Below are 21,633 nucleotides of genomic sequence, written 5' to 3' on the forward strand. Positions count from 1 at the left end.
ATCTTCACCCTCCATGACCGCTTCAGCAGTTTCACAATCCACGTACCACCACTTCAAGTCTTTCAAGACGTTCTTGGGCATCACCTTCATCGGCACTTCTTTTAAATGACGGACTGGTTTATACTTCATAACCATCCATGGTTTGCCGTCTGCCCTCATCCCTCTATCTTTGTCTTCTACTAATTTCCCTTTCTGAGGCTTCAGAAGTTCAAACTTTTTATCTTTAATGGCCTCCTTCCAAACAATTTTCCCAATTACTCTCGCCATGTTATCATCACTTCTGTTTATCAGCCCCAGTCTTGCTAAGTCTTTCACCTCACACTCCGGTAAGGTATTCAGGGATCTTAACATCTTCTTGAAGTACTGAATGCCGTCGTAACGTTTGATCACAAATAGTTTCAACTCTTCATCGTACAACCAGCATATGATTCCCTTCTTTGATTCTGCATATCCCTTTATATTATACGACTTTTTGAACATCGTCGGTACTGCTGGCTTCTTCGTCTTTACAAACCACTGAGCGCAGCCTTCCTTCCAGTTTGGCTGATCTTCCCACTCAGTGTTGTCAACCACAGCATCTTCACATATAGTCGACTGTTCAACCACAGGGATCTCATGCTCTACATTTTCTTCAACAATCTCTCCTTCTTCTATCACATTCTCAACCACAATTTCTGCACCAATCTTTTCAATCTCATCGATTGGCAGAACATCATCTTCATTTATCAACTCATCATCCTCTAACATATCGTCTATCTCTTTCAGCGCATCAATCATATCATCAACAATCTCAACATCTTCAACCACATCCACATCATCACCAACAGCAACCACATCATCACCAGATGCAGACTCCCCCTCAGCTGTGGAAGCCCCAAGAGCTATAGTAGTTCTTGGCAACTCACCACCTGCATCTTTCGATGCATTGGGATCATCGTCTCGGTCTTCTCTTCTTTTGGTCCTCAGCTCATCTCCTCTACAGCTCATCTCCCCCTGAGATGCCAAGAACACCTTCAAGGCATCTATAATTTTCCCGTGCTCAGAGTTGGTCAGGCGAAGTTACGGATAACTTCGCCTAGGTGAAGTTATCCACAAGTTCGCCTGATTCAACAACTTTGCCTATATTTTCATAACCAAACCTTATAATTTTGAACAATTTGAATTAGCTCTTTAAAACTTCCCTTTAAGAAATAAACGACATGATCAATTCTAAGTAACCAGTTAAAAAGTCATAAAACTATCTAAGTACAAAAACGTAAAAAGTTTAAAGTATAAGGGATCAAATTTCAGTCTAGTTAGGGACTACCACGTTTTTAGAAAAGATCCGAACAGGAATCATACTAACTACGTGACTGTCACATAGATCCGTGGTTAGCTGTATTATGACATATAGAGACAGGTTGTAAGCAGGTATAACTTAAAGTGGTTTTCATCGTTTCTGTGATACGAGTTAGATTCGATTAAGACTCAAAATTTAAGTGGAAAACAACTTAGAAATATTGATGCCTCCTATCTATCCTCAAAGCGTATTTGGCTTTCCCCAAGTCACCCCGAATTGACTTCGACCCATAGTGTCTGATTAAACATGTAAGTACTCTTCTTCTGGTTTCCGTTCTTCTTCTTACTCTAAGATTGAGAAGTCTTGATATTTTGTCATCTCTAAAATGTTTCAATAACTCCAAATATTTTTTTTTTTTTTTTTTTTTAACAAACATAGACTTCAAAGTAGAAATTAACTGCAAGTCCCGAATCTGGATCACTGCAGTATCTTGAGACGCTATCTCCACGGGAATCAGAACACACATGGGCTCGTGTATGACTGGGTAATCGCTTTTCTGCCTATCATTCGGAAAGATATATCTGAAGACACGCAAAACTCTTAAGGAGTTTCCACGTAAAATCAAGTAAAATTAGTTTGTATCACTTCTACTTTTACGCACCATTAAAAATTACCATGACATACAATGACTGTCCTAAAGCCTTTTAAGCCTAATAACTTCACTAGCTAAGCACACAGAATTAGTATACTATCATTTTCCAAGGTTGGATCAATTTTCCGTTTAACATAGTTAACGAACTTCTTACGAAGTAACAGACTTGAAAAATAATTTCATTTCCCTATAAAATTTTGACTTCAATCGCCCCGATCACGTCAAAGTCTTCAGGTAAACGGCAATCCTGAAGATCCAATGGATCAACTGGACCGACCACATACAAGTATGTGTCCTTCTAACTAAGTATGAACGACTAATTTTCAGCGACCGAAAGAAAACACATCATAACCGCCCCGGTCACTTTCAGTCATCTGGTTAATGGCGACCCTCATTCTCTACAAATAGAAACGAGGACCAAAACATATCCGTGGATATGTCCATCAAACTGAGGTAACCGACTAATTTTAAGCAATAGTGACGTTTTTTTTTTTTTTTTCAAATAAACACAAAAAACATGGTTACTCGGGATTGATCATCCCGTTCAGCTCAATTAGGTTTTGAAATCTGGATTTATCAAACGCTTTTGTAAATAAATCAGCGAAATTTTCTAGCGTATCGACCTTTTCGACTTTAATCAGTTTCTTCTCAGCACAATCCCGTATGAAATGATGACGAATGTCAATATGTTTAGTTTTACTATGTTTCACGGGATTGTTAATTACTGAGATGGCAGCAGTGTTATCAATAAAAATAGGAGTGAGTAAGAAATTCAGACCATAGTCGCGCAATTGTTGCTGAATCCACAAAACCTGAGAACAGCAGTTGGATGCTGCCATATATTCAGCTTCGCACGTTGAGATTGCGACTGATGTCTGTTTCTTGCACTGCCAGGAAACTAATCTTCCACCGAGAAACTGACATCCTCCTGTTGTCGACTTCCGACTCTGATTGCACCCTTAATAATCAGAATCTGTATAAGCAACCAGTTCCACGTCTCCTCCCTTCGGGTACCACAACCCTAGCTTCGGCTTGCCTTTGAGATACCGCAGAATCCACTTCACACCCTTCATGTGAGATTCCTTTGGGTTTGCCTGAAAACGAGCACAAAGACAAACATCAAACATTATATCAGGCCTAGAAGCAGTCAAATACATCAAATAACCTATTATAGCCCGATACTGAGTTGGGTCCACATCTGCGTCACCGTCTATTTCAGCTCCCAACTTGTGGTTGACGCAAATTGGAGTGTCAAATGGAGAACAGTCCTCCATCTTGAAGCGCTTGAGGACATCATGAACATATTTTGTTTGATGAATGAACATCCCATCCTTCTTTTGATCAACCTGCAATCCTAAAAAGAACGTTAGTTCACCCATAGCACTCATCTCAAATCTTTTCTTCATGACGGCCTCAAATTCCTGACACATGGAGACTCTTAATGCAGCAAATATTATGTCATCCACGTAGACTTGAACTAGCAGGAAGTCACTTCCATCTCTCTTCACAAACAGTGTGCTGTCAATCAAACCCCTTTCAAAACCATTCTCTAGCAAGTAGTCCGATAACGTTGAATACCAGGCACGAGGTGCCTGATGTAATCCATACAGCGCCTTGCTCAACTTGTACACGTGATCAGGAAAGTCTGGGTCAGGAAAACCCGGAGGTTGCTCAACATACACAACCTCATCAACTTTCCCATTGAGGAACGCACTCTTCACGTCCAACTGAAACACTTTCATCTTCTTAAAAGCAGCAAACGCCAAAAACAATCTTATCGCTTCCAACCTGGCCACCGGAGCGAACACTTCATTATAATCTATCCCCTCTTGCTGATTAAAACCTTTAACGACCAGCCTCGCCTTGTTTCTTATAATAATCCCCTTTTCATCTCTCTTGCACTTAAACACCCATTTTGTGCCTATCGCATGCACATTCCTTGGTTTTTCAACCAAAGTCCAAACTTCCATCTTCTTAAATTGAGCCAACTCTTCTTGCATGGCCTCGACCCACGAGCTGTCCTTAAGAGCCATTTGATAATTTTTCGGTTCAATCTGGCTAATAAAGCATGAGTACAAACATTCGTTCATTATACCCGTTTCCTTAATGCTTGTATAAACACAGGTGTGCTCATTCAAGCTACTTCTGGTTTGTACACCGGAGGACACATCACCTATAACATTCTCCAAAGGATGTTCTTTGTGAATTCTCGTGGTCGGAACAGCACCGACATGCAAATTATCTTCTAAATTAGAAGAGAGCTCATCAATGGTTGTTTCTGGCTGAGAGTGAAATGGATTGATAAACTCTTCTTCAGGAGAGACAGCAGGGGAACCGATAGAATTTGATGAGGAAGGTTGACAATCATCAAATAGCTGTCTATGAGCCAAATTTTCCTCCTCATCTAGAATCATCTTCGTAGCAACACGTTCTTCTTCTTCTGTACAAAACAAATCAGGTATGTTAAAAGACTTGAAGAGCCTATCATAGTCGAAAATCCCAGGAGGTCCGATGCTCGGTCTTGGCGATCTGTAACTCGTAATGTCGGTGTTACATACCACCTCAACCTTGCCGTTCGTTGTATTAAAGACACGCCTGTTGGGAGTCCCAACTTCATAGCCGACTAAGATTCCTTCATCGGCTGCTTCACCAAACTTTGAATGTGCCTTTAAAATTGAACACGGGGACCCGAAAGCTTCAAGTCCACACAAATTGGGCTTTCTCCCATGCATAAGCTCGTAGCATGTTTTATTAAGTCTTTTTACCGTTAAAACTCTATTCAGTACATAGCAAGCTGTAGAAACAGCTTCAGCCCAGAACACCACCGGAAGCTTCGAATCAGCCAGCATAGTTCTGGCTCCTTCAATTAAAGTTCTATTCTTCCTTTCAGCCACTCCATTCTGTTGCGGAGTATACGGAGCGCTGAATTGGTGTTCAATCCCTCTTGACAGACAGAAGATCTCCATTTCAAAATTTTTAAACTCGGAACCATTGTCACTTCTGATGAACTTCACTCGTTTATCCATAATGTTCTCAACTTTGGTAATCAGATTCTTCACCATTTGAGCCGTTTCGTCCTTTGATTTCAGGAAGTATACCCACGAGTATCGTGAGTAGTCATCAGTGATCACCAAGCAATAAGTTGTACCACCTAGACTTCTTACATTCACAGGACCGAAGAGATCCATGTGAAGCAGCTCTAGTGTACTGGCAATTGAATTTACTTTCTTGGTGAGATGGGACTTCTTGTGCTGCTTTCCCTTTTTGCACGCAAGACATTTGTCTTCAAAATTGAAACTTTTTAAGGGAACACCCAACACAAGCCCATGTCTGACAATATGGTTCATCTTCCGAAGATGAATGTGCCCCATTCTCCTGTGCCACAGTTCAGATTCCGATTCGCTTGCTTTCGTCAAAAGGCACGATTCTTCCGTTGACATTTCAGTTGAACTTAAATCCATCATATACGTATTTCGATCACGTGGAGCCTTCATTACTATCCACTCCTCTGGTATTTGAAAACCAGGCTTCAACACAATCGCATCAGTCTTCGTGAAGTGTACGGTATAATCTTTATCACAAATCTGCGACACACTCAGCAGATTGTGCTTCAGTTCTTCAACAAAGTTCACATTTTCTAACGTCATCTTCCCGTTAGTTACCGTACCCCTTCCTGTTATTTTGCCTCCACTCTCACCGGCAAAACTGACTCTTGCTCCTTGAACAGGTTTTAAATCTTGTAACAAATCCTTGTTACCAGTCATGTGCCGGGAACAGCCGCTGTCCACAACCCAAAGATTATTGGAAGCCCTGTTCAACTGTTCCTGCACCAACAAAAGAGATTATTAAAATTTGGGGACCCAAGACCTCTTGGTCTTGGGTCGATTAACCTTCTTAACAGAACTCACACACCTTGGCTGACCAAAATTAGCATTAGAAAAATTTCCACGAGTCCTAACAGGATACCTCCTTGGAGACTGATAGTGAGGCCAACCAAACCGACGAACATTAAGAGAATCAAAAGAATTATAGCATTTGGTTTGGTTATTAGTAGTGTAAAAACGAGATGTGTTTCTTTGAAAACCTGTATTATCTCTCAAATTTGAATGGTTTTCATTTTTAACATTTAAACGATTTCCAAAAACCTTAGTCTCAGTTTTCGAGGGCCTCACCTCTCTGAAACGCTGCTTCAGAGGGCAATCAGCAACAAGGTGCCCTGTTTGATTACATCTAAAACAACACCTATGTTCAGCTTTCTTTTCAGCAGATGTTTTAGATGTGGAGGCAGTATTACCAACCGTACGTCTCACATAAGGTGGGACATATGGGTTGAGTGGAGTACTCCTTTTAGTTGATTTAACTTTTTCTCCACTAGTGGGTAACACTTCCTTCTCTTTTGTCTTACCCGACTCGGATGACTTATCCGAATCAGATGAGACTGGACTTGAAATAGAAATTTTAACTTTTGAGACAGGCGAACTTGTTTCGCCTTTACTAACTTCCGGTACTTTACCAGTTTCCTTAGCAGGACCTGTCTGATCAGCTACAAAATTAACAGATTCATGAACACTAGGATTGAAAGTAAAATTATGGTTATAAGGTGGTGGAACCTCATGGTAACCAATTCCTCCCCTCTTAGGTGAGGAACCTTGATCACTAACGAGGTGATCAAGAATAGCAGAGGAATTCCGGAATTGCTCCAGTTTCCTATTTAGTTCCACCACTTTTACCTGGTGATCAGCAATCTGTTTTTCTTTCTCAGCGATTAACTTGGTTTTCTCTTCTAAAACCACGTAGCTTAGATCGATCACATCAATTTTTTCAGCTAATTTTGTTTTTAAACTTTTAACGTCTTTTTCACAAGCTTTAATTTTTATTTTATAATTATTTTCTCTTGTCTTTGTGAAGTGATGATCTTCTTTCAAGGTTTTAAATTCGGCATCCAACTTAACATACTGATCAGTAATTGTAGCAAGCTGTTCAGACAAGTTCTCACATTTAGTACAGATAGGTTTAGAACATACCTCGGAGTTCTGGTCATCAGCCATGAAAGCTTTTTCATTTTCAGCAGCTTTCATACATTCTTCAGCTGCAACCTTCGCCATGTGTGCCTGCTCAAAGAGTTCTCCAGAGAACATGTTCCAGTTGTATTCACCAGCATCAGACATCATGGCATTATTCCCATTGTTATTTCCACTTTGCTGTGTAGTCCTCCCCTGACTACGTTCTACACGTGCATTAGTGCACTCCTTTGCAAAGTGTCCATTTTGTTGACAATTGTAACACCTCACCCTTGACTTATCAAATCCTGGCTTTCCACCTACGAACTTTCTGCCAGTCTTCTTCATGAAACGCTTCACTCTTCTGACTATCATCGCCATCTGCCACTGCAGATCCATCTCCTCCAGATCATCAGGATCGATCTGGTCATAGTCTTCTTCCAAAGCAGCAGGGTCCACAATCTTCCCTTGTATGTAGTTCTCGTAAGAAGCAATAAAAGATGCATAGAGTGCAAACTGCTCTTCAGCAGATTTGACACTCATTGGCATCTTAGAGTAGTTATTGCTTGAAGCACTGGGAGAGAAACTACTCTTGGATGCTTGAGGTTTCGAAGCACTTGATCCTCCAGCAACAAAGCAAACATCACCGTTCATGTTTACTGACACATTTCCTTCATGAGAAGAGTTAGAACCTGACTCTCCTTTGGAGTAGTAAGCAGCAGATTCAGACTTCGAACTTGAGCCTGAGTTAACTTTGGCACCATACATACCAGGGTCTTGAACCTGATCCGTTGGTGTCTCTTTACGAACCATATTAAGCTCAAAGGTTCTGAGCTTGTTTACTGCTGTCTCCAAGTCATAATCAGGAAAGTCTTTGTCTTCCCTCATTAGAACAGTGTACATTTCCCACTTCGGTGGGAGAGCATCGAGAAGCTTCTCAACTATTTCCTCCTCTCTGTAAGCAATAGAATAGTTGTTCAGCTCTGTCATTAGATGATAATATCGGATGATAATATCATCGAGCGATTCGTTCTCCAAGTCATAATCAGGAAAGTCTTTGTCTTCCCTCATTAGAACAGTGTACATTTCCCACTTCGGTGGGAGAGCATCGAGAAGCTTCTCAACTATTTCCTCCTCTCTGTAAGCAATAGAATAGTTGTTCAGCTCTGTCATTAGATGATAATATCGGATGATAATATCATCGAGCGATTCGTTCTTCAAATACTTGAAGACAGAGAACTGAGTCTTTAACAGCTTAATCTTCGAGGCACGAATACCCACGTTCCCTTCGAATCTATTCTCAAGAGCATCCCAAAGCTCTCGTGCAGAAGTGTACTTCCTGAATGTATGGAGAATCTCTTGAGGAAGAGCCATAGTAATTGCAGCATGGGCCTTGCTCTCGGCCTCATACATCTTTTTCTCTTCTTCCTCCATATTGCTGTACTTCTTTACCACATCCCGACCTTCGTATTCCATTGTCGGTGGAATATATCCATCCTGGATGCACACCCACATCTTTGCATCCTGGTATTTAATATACTGAATGAACCTATCCTTCCACGCCACAAAGTCGGTTCCTTTCATCAACCTTGGGGCCTTAGTAGCCGACCCCGCTTCAACTTCCATTTTGACTAACTCTGAGATGTTAATCGGCGACATCTTCTCGAAAACACGAAAAACCTGAAAAAAAAAAAACAAAAATTCTTCCAAACAGTATTATAGGCGAAGTTAAGGATAACTTCGCTTAAGTGTTAACTTCGCTGGAAAATCCTTAAATTCGCGTGACTTGGCGAAGTTGAGAATAACTTCGCTTAAGGTAAGCGAACTTAGGAGGTAAGCGAAGTTGAGGATAACTTCGCTTAGGCGAACTTATGAGGTAGGCGAAGTTGTGGTTAACTTCGCTCAACCTTATATCTTCGCCGAAACCCTACTTCCAGCGTCGGCAACTTCGCCTGAAGAACAACAACTTCGCCCGAAGAACACTGAAAATATTCAGATCTGTTTTCGACGATTTAGCAGTTTCCGGTCGGTGTGACGGCTTGAATATGACTGTATAAGGTGAGTATAACACAATATCAACGAAAATGCGTCCCGCGAATAGGTCAAACGAGACGTTTTCTACACCCGCGTGAAATCCCGAACCACACAATCGAGCCAAAGCTCTGATACCAATTGTAGGTTCCCGGACGGATCTTACACGGGATATCGCTATCTACGTAGGTGCGGAATCCCTGCGTAGGTAGTTACGAGCGTAGAATACGTAAAACAATCACACGCGATACAAACGAACACGTTATATATTATAACTTGAAACACGTCTATTACAGACTCTCGGCACGTTCACTGAACTCAACAACTGACTCCTCTCTCGTCTATAGACTTACTGAATTACACGTGATTAACCAAAACTATCTTCCTTTAACCGTAAACCCGTAGGCTATATAAATACACGACAACTTCGCCTCAGGCGAAGTTGTCAGTAACTTCGCTCGTTGAACAAGTTCGCCTAGGCGAACTTGTCGACAACTTCGCTTGTTCAACAAGTTCGCCTAAGCGAACTTGTTGACAACTTCGCTTACATACATAAACATAAACTTAAACATAATTACATTACAGACTCGATTACAAACGCTAGACTATGAACTACTGACATTTATGTACCAACAATAACTTGCGCGCGAGGCAGCTTACGAGTTATGAGAATAATAAAGCCTGCGCGTAAGGCGACTTACGAGCTATAAGAATAATGAAGCCTGCGCGCATGGCGACTTATGAGCTGTAATAATAATGAAACTGGCGCGTGAGGCGACTTACGAGCTATAAGAATAATGACAGCTTACGCGAGTTGCGGCTTACGAGCTATGATAATAATGAAGCTGGCGCGTGAGGCGACTTACGAGCTATAAGAATAATGATAGCTTGCGCGCGAGGCGTCTTATGAGCTGTATGAATAATAAAAGCTTGCGCGTGAGGCGTCTTACGAGCTATAAGAATAATAACAGCTTGCGCGCGAGGCGTCTTACGAGCTGTATAAATAATAAAAGCTTGCGCGCGAGGCGTCTTACGAGCTATAAGAATAGTAACAGCTTGCGCGCGAGGCATCTTACGAGCTGTAAGAATAATAACAGCTTGCGCGCGAGGCGTCTTACGAGCTGTATAAATAATAAAAGCTTGCGCGCGAGGCGTCTTACGAGCTATAAGAATAATAACAGCTTGCGCGCGAGGCGTCTTATGAGCCGTATGAATAATAAAGCCTGCGCGTGAGGCGACTTACGGGCTGTAAGAATAATGAAGCTTGCGCGTGAGGCGGCTTACGAGCTATAATAATAGAGCTTGCGCGCGAGGCGTCTTACGAGCTAAAAGAATAATAACAGCTTGCGCGCGAGGCGTCTTATGAGCTGTATGAATAATAAAAGCTTGCGCGCGAGGCGTCTTATGAGCTGTATGAATAATAAAAGCTTGCGCGCGAGACGTCTTACGAGCTATAAGAATAATAACAGCTTGCGCGCGAGGCGTCTTATGAGCTGTATGAATAATAAAAGCTTGCGCGCGAGGCGTCTTACGAGCTATAAGAATAATAACAGCTTGCGCGCGAGGCGTCTTATGAGCCGTATGAATAATAAAGCCTGCGCGTGAGGCGACTTACGGGCTGTAAGAATAATGAAGCTTGCGCGTGAGGCGGCTTACGAGCTATAATAATAGAGCTTGCGCGCGAGGCGTCTTACGGGCTAAAAGAATAATAACAGCTTGCGCGCGAGGCGTCTTATGAGCTGTATGAATAATAAAAGCTTGCGCGCGAGGCGTCTTACGAGCTATAAGAATAATAACAGCTTGCGCGTGAGGCGGCTTACGAGCTACTTTATGTCCCGCGCCACGTGCAGATGTTGCATGCGCGTGCGCGTAGACATTGGTTTTGTGTTATGCGCCACGCGCAGATGTTGCATGCGCGTGCGCGTAGACAGTGATATGTGTGAGCATGTGATGCGTAAGCATGTGTAATATGCGTGAGCATATGTGGTGCATGAGCATGTGGTATGAGGATTCCCAACCCTTGAGTTTGGCGTGTCCATATGGGATATTATGAGGATTCCCAACCTTGAAGTTTGGCGCGTAGCCATATGGGATATTATGAGGATTCCCAACCTTGAAGTTTGGCGCGTAGCCATATGGGATATTATGAGGATTCCCAACCTTGAAGTTTGGCGCGTAGCCATATGGGATATTATGAGGATTCCTAACTTTGAAGTTTGGCGCGTAGCCATATGGGATATTATGAGGATTCCCAACCTTGAAGTTTGGCGCGTAGCCATATGGGATATTATGAGGATTCCCAACCTTGAAGTTTGGCTTGTAGCCATATGGGATATTATGAGGATTCCCAACCTTTGAGTTTGGCGCGTAGCCATATGGGATATTATGAGGATTCCCAACCTTTGAGTTTGGCGCGTAGCCATATGGGATATTATGAGGATTCCCAACCTTTAAGTTTGGCGCGTAGCCATATGGGATATTATGAGGATTCCCAACCTTTAAGTTTGGCGCGTAGCCATATGGGATATTATGAGGATTCCCAACCTTTAAGTTTGGCGCGTAGCCATGTGGGATATTATGAGGATTCCCAACCTTTGAAGTTTGGCGCGTGGCCTGATGCGCGCATGCACGGCGATGGAGCGGTGACTCGTGAGTGCGCGTGCATGGCGGAGGTCTCTTGCGCAAAACCCAGATGGTGGTTTCCGCGGCGGCACATGCACGGCTGCGGAGGGAGAATCCGCGGGGGCGCGTACATGGCGGCGGAAATCTGGTAATTTCTGGATCTGCAATTTTAGAGTCAGATCTGCAACTTTAGACCTAAAATCCAGGTCTGTAATCTAGACCTAGATCTGTAAATCAGACCTAGATAGATCTGAAGCTCGGAGCAGATTTAAAACCATCACATATCCGGAGACCTGATCATTTGAATCAGGCCGTTTCTTCTTGCCCAGATCTGGAAGCCTCTTTTTAGATCTTTGGATCTTTTTGAGCTTTAATAGAACAAGCCTTGAAGCCTTTTTCTGTAAACTTCCAGATCTGGGTTTTTCCTGGGAGAGATCCGACAGCCGAGATGAAGATCGAAGGGTAGTTCGTTGCCGTCCCACGAATGGCGCCAATGTCGAAGCACGAAATGAATCTGACCTGATCCATGACGATGTTTCCACGGATTTTTGAGATGAACGAACCACGTCTTGATCTTCTTCATCAGCTGTGCTTGAGACCTGCGATGGCATTTTGGAGGTGTGGAGGTGACTGCTAAGAAATCCTGAGGAATCTCTTGTTTACAGACACAAAAAAGTGGTGGTGGCTCTTATTGAGCATGACCCTTCAATAAGGAGGTGGAGACCTCCTTATATAGAGTCTCATGGCCACCATCATGGTACCCTAATGGGCCTAGCCCAGTTAGGGTTACCTCCACAAAACCCCCTCAGCCCAATAACATTGTATTAGTCCATATAATAAAATAAGCCAAACATAATAAATTTAGGGTCGTAAAACCGGGTTTAGTACCATACCCCTACAGCGAACATCGTCACATTTCCTCAATCACTGGAGATGGTAAATGCCCAAAAAATTAGTATCGATCAACAGCGGAATCCCAAGAATCAGAGCTCTTTACGCTCTGATACCATGTCAAAATATGATAATCAGAGAAGAGTTGAAACTAATTTTATTACTTGTAATCAATCAAACCAATCACACAACACAATCGCTTCGTCTCAATCATACACACAGATCATCATCTTGATAATCTGAATACAAACACGCACAAGATCTAACCAGCAACAGGGCTTGAACAACACGAACAAGTACCAAACCCTAGACCTATCTGACAAGTCGTCTAACTGCTTTCTAGAGAGAAGCGTTCTATTAAAAAAAACAATAATAATAGAACTCTTTGTTTATATAGCAACTATGTATATCTTGACTTTGACCCGTAACTTAACTTTGATCTGCAACATCTACAAGCCCATTTCAGTCTTGAGCCCCATAAGCAATAGAGTCCAGCAGTCCACTTTTGAGTCCAATCAGTTATGAAGCCCAGCAGTCCATTGCATAAAAAACTCACCACATAAAACATTGAATTGGATTAGTATTTTATTATTTTCAACAAGGAACATAATCTTAATGTATGTTAATTTGACGAATTAATTTTTTTTAGGTTGAGGCTCAAATTTTACCGATGGTGTCTATACCGTAACGAATGTAACCGATATCGACCAAATTCGAGTCAATTGTAATGCTCAAGTTTTAACGCTGAGGTTTTGCTAGCTACCCGGCGCAACACGCCAAGCAACAAGCAACAAAGAATAGTTAAAAACAAAAGGAATAGCTTTGCCGTAAATGCATAAAAACGCCTCATTTTTGAGAAAAGTTTATATTGAAAAGTAAACTTAGAAAAGTGTTGCTGAAAAGGAGAATAGATATTACTTGCTTTTTTGGAAAAAGGATGGCAATTTCCACGCATATTGTCGATGTTTTCTATTTTTATCATTATAATTTGTCGTTAAATTAGGGGTTTTGCCAACGTGTACGAATTCCTACAATCCTACACATTTTTTCTCTCAGAAATTTCCCCTCTTTTTCTTGGTATATATGTCCCTTAATATATATTTAAAATTTATATTTTCACCGTGTAGTGCTTTTGTTCTTAAAGAAAATCTTTTACTAGGATTTGCTCTCAGTTTGCTGTCATTTGTTGTCTGTTCCTGCGAAGCTTCATTTCGAATTAACCTTTCATGTCAATTTAGAGACACAAAGAAGGCGGCTGGTCACCTCTTTTGGCATTTTGTTTGTCAAGAGATTAAAATTAAACAAATTAAAGAAAAGACTTTCTAGCATTTTGTTTGTCAAGAGATTAAAATTAAACAAATTAAAGAAAAGACTTTCTAGCATTTTGTTTGTCAAGAGATTAAAATTAAACAAATTAAAGAAAAGACTTTCTGGATGTTAAATGCCACTCTACTAAGTGCTATAAATACATATTATACTTAACACTCCAAAGCTCATCTCTACCTCTTACTACACACACCATTCAAACAAAAGCATTGTGTGAGTTGTGAGGGAAAACAAGATAACAATGATGGGCGAAATGACTTTGATGGCCATGGTCATGGGCGCTTTGGCGATATTCAGGCAACTAGTTCCCAACGAGCTTCGAAGGGATCTCAGAAGACTGGTTGATAAAGCTATTAGTTATGTGTACCCTTATGTTGAAATCACTTTTAATGAATACCAAGCAGACACTTGGTTCGAACGAAGTGAAGCTTTTAAATCCATTGAACGGTACCTCAGCAGCAACTCTTCCAAAAGAGCCAAAAAGCTCAAAGCAAGTGTAGTCAAGGACAGCGAATCGGTTGTCCTAAGCATGGATGAGAACGAGGAAATCACAGACGAGTTCAACGGCATCAAAATCTGGTGGATTGCGTGCAAAAGGGTCCCCGAACAACGAGCTTTCTTTTCATATCGTGGTGATGAAGAGAATCGGTTCTACAAGCTTATTTGTAGAAGAGAACATCGTGATATCATCACTAATGTTTACTTGAAGCATGTGCTTGATGAAGGGAAGGCTATTGCGGTAAGAACAAGGCAACACAAGCTCTATACCAACAACAAGAGTGAAAATTGGTACGGTTACAAGAGGACTTTGTGGAGCCACATCGTATTCGACCATCCTTCTACCTTTCACACTCTTGCAATGGATCCCAAAAGGAAGAAGGAGATTTTGAACGATTTAATAACGTTTAGCAGGTCGAAAGACTACTACAAGAAGGTGGGAAAGTCATGGAAGCGAGGATATCTTCTTTATGGTCCACCAGGAACCGGAAAGTCTAGTATGATTGCTGCCATGGCTAACCTTCTCGATTATGATATCTATGATCTTGAATTAGCATCTGTGAAAGATAACACGGATTTGAGGAAGCTACTAATTGACACATCAAGTAAGTCGATAATAGTGATTGAGGATATCGATTGTTCGCTTAACCTCACCGGACAAAGAAAGGAGAAGAAGGAAAAGAGTGAAGAAGATGAGAAGGATCCAATTGAAAAAAAGGCTAAAGAAGAGGATAAGAAGAAAAAGGGAAGTGAAGTGACTTTATCCGGGCTTTTGAACTTCATTGACGGGTTATGGTCAGCATGTGGTAGTGAGAGGTTGATCATATTCACCACAAATTACGTTGAGAAGCTTGATCCGGCTCTCATTAGGCGAGGACGGATGGATAAGCATATTGAGATGTCGTATTGTTGTTATGAAACGTTTAAGGTTCTTGCAAAGAACTATTTAGATCTTGACTCACATGAGTTGTTTGAAACCATTAGTCAAATGTTGGGGGAGACAAAGATGACTCCGGCAGATGTTGCTGAAAACTTGATGCCAAAGTCAGATGAAGAGAATGCTGAGATTTGCTTGAAAAAATTGATCAAATCTTTGGTGGACGCAAAAGAAGAAGCAAGACTCAAAGCTCTTGAAGATGCCAAGATGAAAGCTGAAAAGGAAGCAAATAAAAACAGTGAAGAAAATGGTGAAGTAAAGAAGACTAGTAAAATTGCCAGTGAGATACAAGCTACTGATGCAAAAGAAAACGGTGTGTTGTGTGCATAAGTACTACAAAGTTTACCAAAAACCATGCTAGCTACCTGTAAATTTGAATTGTGTTTAGGGTTTAAGGTGTGTTTTTTTTTCCATTATTTACATTGGTAGTCAAAATGTAATACTAAAAGATTCATCTGTGATGTAAATGTGTGTACAATGGGTCAATGTTTATTTGTAATCAATAAAATCTGTATATTTTGTGTGATATATATAATACTGTTAGTGTAACTAAAGGATAAATGGGCTGATTAATTGTTAGATGGAGTACTACTAAATGGAGTAAATGAAATGATCATGTGGATTGTGGGTTAAAGACTTGTTAAGTGGGTTATCCACAAATAACCAGGCCGCCAGGGTACACATATTAAACAAGAAGCTAGTGGGATTAAAATATTATATGATTGAAGACATTCTTCGGTCATGATCGAATTGGTTCTATGAACAATTTGTTTGATTTTCATTATTAAACCAATAATTAAGCTGTAAACATTGGCATGCGATTCTTTAATAACTATTTATATGTGTTTGACTTCACAATAATTCAACAAACAATTTTATCATACGCTACCCGATCATGCATGATACACCTTTTGTTAGTTTAGTTAAGGAGTGGATGATTGGTGTGTAAGTTTATAAATTGTGCGCTAGGTTAGTAGTGACATCAAACTATGTTGTCTATGTAGTTAAATCAATAATGAATTCGATGTTGATGTAACATCTCAATCAGTCATGGACATAAGAGATTTTTGATTCATAAGTAAATACTAGTCTCTTAAATCACCAACGCGTTTTGGGTTTGAAGAGGTATGTACCCGCCTCAACACCGAGCAAGGCGGGTCAACCCACAAGATAAAGACATTATGAAGGCACAAAGCCAAAACCTATGCGCATGGCGCATACAAAACATGCTCAGGCATCATATGCCCAGGCACACATATGCTCGCGCATCACATATGCGCGCGGCGCATCAGCGCGCGGCGCATATCACATGCTCGTGCATATCACATCTGCGCATGAAATATCTGCGCGTGAGAATAAAGAGAAGACCTCGCGCATCCTCAGGATGGGCGCATATCACACGTGCGCATAATCAACCTCGTCCTTATCCAAATCAGGATTAGGGCAACCCTGATTGTGCACGTCAGACAACCTTCCAGAAGGCATCTTTTTAAGGAGTAAGAATATGCTGATGTTGACAGCTGCCAAATTAAAGGTCGACAACTCAGCATGACACATGTGTTACCACGTGATTACAACCAACGAGAAAGCGCCAGGTGTCCCAGAGGACACGTGGCGCAGTGCGATTGGAGGAAGCCAACGAGGTTGAGCCCAACCGGTGGTAACCCTAGCACTATAAATACAGCATCAACTCCACTTTGATGACACATTCATACTCAATCATTGACAGTTACAAGCAGTGATAACACATTCAATCATATTGAATCACATTCACTCACAGTCAGTTACATACAATCACACAGTCTCACAACCAGAGAGTATTGATCAATTAAGCAATACTCTTGAGATTCTCTTACACACATTATTATCTTCTCCACAAATATACTGATTCTCACGCCGGAGGGTTACCCCAAAGAGGACCCCTCTGTCCCTTTCTGAGGGGTAAGTAACGGCGCTGTTCATTTTGTAGGTGGAAGAACACAGACCCAGAAGAACCATCGGTGAAATAGTATAATCACACCCGAGGAAAGTAGATCTGCTACCAGTGAGTAGATCCACGTTTCTTCATTGGCGCCATCCACTGTTACAAACGGCAATCAGATCTCATCAGATCTATAAAAAAAAAAAAAATCAATCACCATGGTTTCTGGCGTTCGTAACGTTGATCAAGCTCTGGAGGATATTGAACGTGAGGGTGTTAACGACGGACAGCAGGTTCTGAGGGTACCGCGTGATTCTACGCGTACCACCAGCAACCGTCCCTTCGTCACAACCCCTCACGGCCAGACTGAAACTCCTCCAGACGATCTCACGTTACAAAATATGGCCGCCGCGAAGCTGAAAGGACCAATGGGTCCAGAAGATGAAGCAAATGATCCGAATGAATGGCTCATAAACGAGCAGCGGCGTCTGATTGAAAAGTACAACGAAATGGTCAACCAGAAGAAGCTAGCCGACCAAACACAAAGGCAAGCTTTTGATAAGCAGACTACAAAGAGGCCGCGCGCGCCGGAAGAAGGACATTCTGTTCACACTGCACACACTGAGTTCAGTGATGAAGAAGTGCATAGCATGAGGAAGACACGGGATACTCATGCAGGAGGCTCACAGCTCCGCGCGCCTGTGAACATGGCGCCTGGAGCCAGAGCAGATCTGGATCTGCACATGCCGTACAGCCCACCGGTCAGAGGGCAAGTGGACGTAACCACGCCCTACAGACCAGCCATCCTGGTAAAACACTCAAAGTTTACTGCGCGCATCGCGCAGGCTCCCATCCAGCACAAGACAAAGATGCCAAGTGGTCTGGGCAAATATGATGGCACAACAGATCCAGATGACTTTTTGCAAGGTTTCTATAACACGGGAAACCTAGAGAGCTGGACGATGCCAACATGGTGTCATATGTTTGCTCGCTGCCTCACGGGCGCAGCGCGGGTATGGTTCGAGAGCTTGCCGACAGGGAAAATTGATGGGTTCGAGGAACTATTAGAAAAGTTCCAAGCCCACTTCGTACAGCAGCGCAGGCACACGCGCGATTCTGATGACATCATGCACTGCATACGCAGGAATGATGAAACGATTGAAGATTACATCACTCGTTTCAATCAGGAATCCCTGGCAATCGGGGGTATAACTGAGCAGCTCCTGCGCGTGGCCTTTATACAAGGCGCGCGCAGTGATCAACTCCGCCGGGCTCTCGTAAGCAAAGATGGTATGCCCACCACGTGGGCCAAGTTAATGGAGGCATCGCGAGTTTTCGCGAGAAATGAGAAACAGATTGCCCAAGATAGGGCAAGAGAAAGAGCGCATCAGGCAGAATCACCGCGCAGCAAAGAGAAGAGGGCCAAACAGAACTCTGTATGGTCCAGGTTGCAGCCAACAAGTTTTTCTTCCGCGGAAAAACAAGCGCAACCAACCTCACCCCAGCCCCAAAAAGAAGTTCGTAATCGCGGGGAGGGTGACAAGAGGGAGGGCGGCAGAGATCCTAGCAGACCTCTGCCAAGAATATGGACACCCCTCACTAAAACACCTTCACAGGTGTTAAGTACTGAGAATGTCCAATTCAAGCCCCCCAAGCAGCTACACTACAAGGGACCGCAAAACAGTGGCAAATATTGTGAATTTCACAGGTCCCCGGGCCACAACACCGACGCATGCCATCATTTAAAGGATGCGATCGAGAAGGATGTAAAGTCAGGCAGGCTGGCTCACTTGGTAAAAAACCAAAGAATAGAAGATGAGCAACCGGAAGGAGCCTCTGCCAGCAAGAAATACAAAAGAATCTGTGTGGCTGAGGGGGGACGACAAGGGCAGACGTCAAAAAAGAGAAGCGCGCAAATCCACGGAGATTGGCGCGAGCAGCAAGTCATCTTCCCAAGAATCAGGGGAGGCCCTTCAATAAGCAGTCCTCTCGTCATCACCACACACATCGCTCATTACGAAGTGTCAAAGGTCCTGGTGGACACTGGAAGCGAATCTGACATTATGTATGAGCAATGTTTCAGAAAGTTAGACCCGGCAGACCAAGCGCGGCTCGAAATTGTGAACGCACCAATCTGTGGTGTCTCAAATGAAATCATACATCCCCTAGGCCAGATTCAGTTTGAACTAACTATGGGGGATGATGAGCACAAGCGAGCCGAAGTTGTCAACTTCTTGGTCTTGCCCACCACGTCATGCCACAATATGATCCTGAGTAGGGGAACGATTGCCCAATTTAATGCTGTACCGTCGCCAGCGCACGGCGCATTGGGGTTCCCTACACCAACAGGCGTAACATTTGTTTACCGCGATCATTTGTGCGCAGTGACAAGCACGCCGCGGGAAGGGAGAATGAAACTTCCAATGGCTGACAATGCGCCAGAGAAGTGGATTTTAAACCCAAAATTCCCAGAGCAAACGGTCACAATTGGCGATACCATTTCAGACGAAACGAGATTGAGAATGAAAAAGTTGCTCACAAAATACACGTCGGTTTTCGCGTGGCAACACTCCGATATGACGGGGGTCCCGAGAGACTTGGCGCAACATTCTCTTAACACGTTCAAGTCGGTGGAGCCAATTGCTCAGAAAAAGAGAATCATGGGGGATGAAAAGGCGAAGGCCATGAATGAGCAAGTGGAGGACCTGTTGCGCGCAAACATCATCCGCCCGATCCGATACCAGACGTGGGTAGCCAATCCTGTGATGGTAAAGAAAAGCAACGGGTCATGGAGAATGTGTATTGACTTCAAGGACCTCAACAAAGCATGTCCGAAAGACTGTTACCCCCTCCCAAACATCGACGCAAAGGTGGACTCCGTGGCGCCATTCAAGCTCAAATGTTTCCTGGATGCCTACAAAGGCTATCACCAGATTCAAATGGCACCACAGGATGAAGACAAGACTGCCTTCAGAACCGACAAGGGTGTTTTTTGTTACACAAAAATGCCCTTTGGTTTAAAGAATGCGGGCGCAACCTATCAGAGACTTATGGATTCGGTTTTCAGTGAACAAATCGGAAGAAATCTAGAAGTCTACGTTGATGATTTGGTGATCAAGAGCAGGGAGGAGAGACAAATGCTCAAAGACATCGAGGAAACTCTTCAGCGCCTAACGGAAGTTAACATGAAGCTCAACCCGAGCAAATGTACTTTCGGCGCGGAAGAGGGGAAATTTCTTGGTGTAATGGTCACTAAGGATGGTTTCAAGGTGAACCCTGAAAAGGTGGAAGCCATCCTTGACATGCCTTCACCATCCACCATGAAAGAGGTTCAGAAGCTGAATGGTAGATTGGTGTCAATCAACAGGTTCCTAGCGAACCACGCCAGCAAATCTACTCCATTCGTTAACACTTTGAGGAATTGCTTGAAGAAGAGCCAATTCAAGTGGACGCCTGAGGCTGAGCAAGCTTTCAGTGAGATAAAAGAATGTCTCATAAAGCTGCCCGCGCTCACAGCTCCACTTCCTGGAGAAACCCTTACATTGTACTTGTCAGCTGGAGACCGCGCCATAGGCGCAGTATTATTGGTGGATCGCAAGGGGATCCAAACGCCAATATACTATGTGAGTCGGGTGCTGACAGACCCTGAGACGCGCTATTCCATCATGGAAAAGTTAGTTTTGTCACTAACACACGCGTCGCGCAAGCTTCACAGATACTTCAATGGTCATCCGATTGAAGTTCTGACAGGTTACAACATCCAGCAAGTCTTGCGACGCCCTGCGCTATCAGGAAGGCTGACAAAGTGGGCGCTGGAATTAGGTGAACACACGATCACTTATAAGCCCCGTCCAGCGATAAAGGGTCAAGTTTTGGCGGATTTCATCACGGAAATCCCAGAGGGAAAGATTGAAGAAGCTCAGCGCGAGGTAGACCCTCCGCGAGCAAATGATGAAGAAGATGTTTGGAGGCTATTCACTGATGGAGCCTCCAACAGCGAAGGGTCCGGCGCAGGCCTCAAACTGGTGGACCCTGATAATCATGAATATACTTATGCTATTAGGTTGGACTTCAAGAGTACCAACAATGAGGCTGAGTATGAAGCCCTGCTGGCTGGTCTGCGCATTGCGCGCAAGTTTGGAGTTAAAATGCTAGAGGCCCATGTTGATTCTTACTTGGTAGCTGCTCAGGTCAACGGCCTATATGACGCCAAGGAGAACCCAATGCCTCTATATCTAGAGCAGGCAAAAAAGTTCGTTGAGCAGTTTGACTTCTTCAGAATCATACACATCTCGAGCAGCGAAAACAAGTCCGCTGACGCGTTGAGTAAGATGGCATCAACTAATTTTGATCACTTTGGCAAAGATGTCAGGGTGGAAGTGATGAGCAACCCGTCAGTGCAAACGCAATCGGTCCTTGTAATTCATACAACCCCTTCATCCTGGATAACTCCAATAATGGAATTCCTGAAGGAGG

At 43.0% G+C, this 21,633-nt stretch overlaps 1 pseudogene; it reads left to right on the forward strand.

Moving 5' to 3' along the window:
* Positions 1 to 13,993: 13,993 nt before the first annotated feature.
* On the forward strand, positions 13,994 to 15,708 carry LOC143586806 (AAA-ATPase ASD, mitochondrial pseudogene; annotated as a pseudogene).
* Positions 15,709 to 21,633: the final 5,925 nt, after the last annotated feature.

The sequence above is a fragment of the Bidens hawaiensis genome, unplaced genomic scaffold (genome assembly GCF_021521415.1).
Source record: "Bidens hawaiensis isolate Kalapana, Puna unplaced genomic scaffold, B.hawaiensis_p1.1 tig00034993_1, whole genome shotgun sequence".
Taxonomy (NCBI): Eukaryota; Viridiplantae; Streptophyta; class Magnoliopsida; order Asterales; family Asteraceae; genus Bidens; species Bidens hawaiensis.